Source organism: Saccopteryx leptura, chromosome 11, assembly GCF_036850995.1.
Source record: "Saccopteryx leptura isolate mSacLep1 chromosome 11, mSacLep1_pri_phased_curated, whole genome shotgun sequence".
Classification (NCBI taxonomy): Eukaryota; Metazoa; Chordata; class Mammalia; order Chiroptera; family Emballonuridae; genus Saccopteryx; species Saccopteryx leptura.
The window spans coordinates 45,876,558-45,879,304 of record NC_089513.1 but is presented as its reverse complement, the minus strand read 5'-3'; the positions used below and the strand labels follow the sequence as shown (position 1 = coordinate 45,879,304).

The 2,747-nt window shown below is 37.5% G+C and overlaps 1 pseudogene; it reads right to left on the bottom strand.

Moving 5' to 3' along the window:
- Window positions 1-1,301: 1,301 nt before the first annotated feature.
- LOC136382899 (bifunctional phosphoribosylaminoimidazole carboxylase/phosphoribosylaminoimidazole succinocarboxamide synthetase pseudogene) lies at window positions 1,302-1,917 on the bottom strand (annotated as a pseudogene).
- Window positions 1,918-2,747: the final 830 nt, after the last annotated feature.

Genomic DNA, 2,747 nt, shown 5'->3' with positions numbered 1-2,747 from the left:
AAGGGGTTAATAACCAAAATTTATAAAGAACTTCTAAAACTCAACACCAGCAAGGCAAACAATCCAATTTAAAAATTGACAAAAGAACTTAATAGACACTTCTCCAAAGAGGACATATAAATGGTCAATAGGCATATGAAAAAATGTTCAATGTCACTAATCATCAGAGAAATGCTAATTAAAACCACAATGAAATACCACCTCACACCTGTCAAAATGGTGCTCATTATCAAATCAACACACAATAAGTGCTGACGAGGGTGTGGAGAAAAGGGAACCCTCCTGCACTGCTGGTGGGAATTCAGACTTGTGCAGCCACTGTGGAGAACTGTATAGGGTTTCCTCAAAAAACTGAAAATGGAACTGCCTTTTGATCCAGTTCTCCCACTTTTAGGAATATAGCTTAAGAATACTAAATCAGTGATTCAAAAGAAGAAATGCATCCCATGTTTATTGCAGCATTGTTTACAATAGCTAAGGTCTGGAAACAACCCAAGTGTCTGTCAGTGGATGAGTGGATTAAAAAGCAGCGGTACATATACACAGTGGAATACTACATGGCTGTGAAAAGGAAGGAAATCTTACCTTTTGTGACAGCATGGATTGACCTGGAGATTATTATGCTAAGTGAAATAAGCCAGGTGGAGAAAGAAAAATATCATATGGTCTCAGATATATATGGAATCTAAGGAACAAAGTGAACTGAGGAACAGAATAGAAGCAGAGGTGGGGCACAGGGGTCAGAAGGACAGCAGTCAGAGGGAAGGGGAGGAGGGGATGGGATCAGAGAAGGTAAGGGGATTAGTGAAACTATATATACTTACACAGAGATATAGATAACAGGACAGCAAATCCTAACAGTGGGGAAAGGGGGTATAAAAAGGGACATGAGTGGGGGGTTAGGGAGTTATATTTAGTGGGACACTTGAATCTATGTAAACACAATAAATTAAAAATTAATAATAATTTTAAAAGAACATATTACAGAGATGTTGTAAAGATAAATAGGGTGCTTGATATGCATGTTTCTGAACAAATTCTAGGATAGGTGCTATGTGAAAGCAAGGTATCGTTCCAGAAAAAAAACCCACAATGCCTTAATTAACCAGCTTTCCTTTTCAGCAGTCTTAGCTATTTGGACTATGCTTGAAGACAAAGAAGTCAGAGGAGAAAAAACATCCACTAAAGCTCAGAGACGTATAAACTGGAGAACGTCAGAGATTCTTACTTGGAGCCTAGAAACTCTTAGTTTAAAAACATCTGTAACTGATTTTTATTGGTAGACCAGGTAAGAGCAGGAGTCAGTACAGCAGAATGGTTATGTCAACACCAAATTCAATCTTCATATTGACCAGTGTACCATCCTGGGTCAACCAGTATTCTAGCATTTCAAAAATAGCCTGTGTAGCATGACTCATGATACCCATTTCAGTTTGGCCTATAACGAGTCCAACAAAGCCAAATTTTGCAGCAATGAGCTATTCCTCAGACCACGGTGCATCGTTACTGGCATTATCCTTTAAAAAAAAAATCACTTTAGGAGGGTCAAACTTGTACACTTCCTCAACACTAGGATTTCTTTTGAGAAAGAACCAGTTGCCATGCTTCGATAAATCCGTTCAATTGGAATCACTTCACACTTGGGTGCAATGAAAGCTGTCTCCCCACATTTGCTATTGAAAGAAGTTTCGATACCTGCTTCCTGTAACAACAGAAAAATACAACTGGTAATTTTATTTAAGATTGCACTTTTTCCTTCCAGGTGATTCTTTCTGGCTGCATTTCCTGCTGTAATATGGGACTTGTAAACTTGGACCACAGGAGCCCTTTTCCTGGACTATCTAACAATGCATAGACTTCTTTTCTTTTACCCTCATAGATTATTTTACCAACATGCAGTACCTCAGCTGTTGCCATTATCGTGGGTGGGCTGGGAGAGGGGGTCAGCTGCTCTAGGAAGAGCCTTAAAGGCAATTTTTAAAAGTTAGAGCCTTAGTGTTAATGGAAAGAGGCAAAAAATTATAAAAAAAACATAAGCATAAAATTTAAAAATAATAAATTCAGTGTCAGTGCGAAGGAAAGCAGCTTAATGCACTTTCATATCATGCTGTACAACCTTGAGGTGCAATCATTATAATTAATATTACCCTGAGTTATTGAGATAATATTCAGCACACTCTATTATACACACACTTTTTAGAAGGTACAGTATAGTTAAGCCAAAGTTTCTTTGCAGGCACTTGTGTGGAACCGATTGTAAACCAGGGGTAGTCAACCTTTTTATACCTACCGCCCACTTTTGTATCTCTGCTAGTAGTATAATTGTCTAACCGCCCACAGGTTCCACAGTAATGGTGATTTATAAAGTGGGGAAGTAACTTTACTTTATAAAATTTATAAAGCAGAGTTACAGCAAGTTAAAGCATATAATAATAATTACTTACCAAGTACTTTATGTTGAATTTTCACTAAGTTTGGCAGAATAAATCTTTATAAAACAACTTACTATAGTTAAATCTATCTTTTTATTTATATTTTGGTTGCTCCGCTACCGCCCACCATGAAAGCTGGAACGCCCACTAGTGGGCGGTAGGGACCAGGTTGACTACCACCGTTGTAAACCAATAATGTCAAATTAATGAAACTCCTTTATTTGAAAATTTGCAGGGATTTACCCTAATGACTACTTTAAAAAGTATTTACCTGTGGGATATGACTGTTTTTAGCAAAATACATGTAGAGCACAT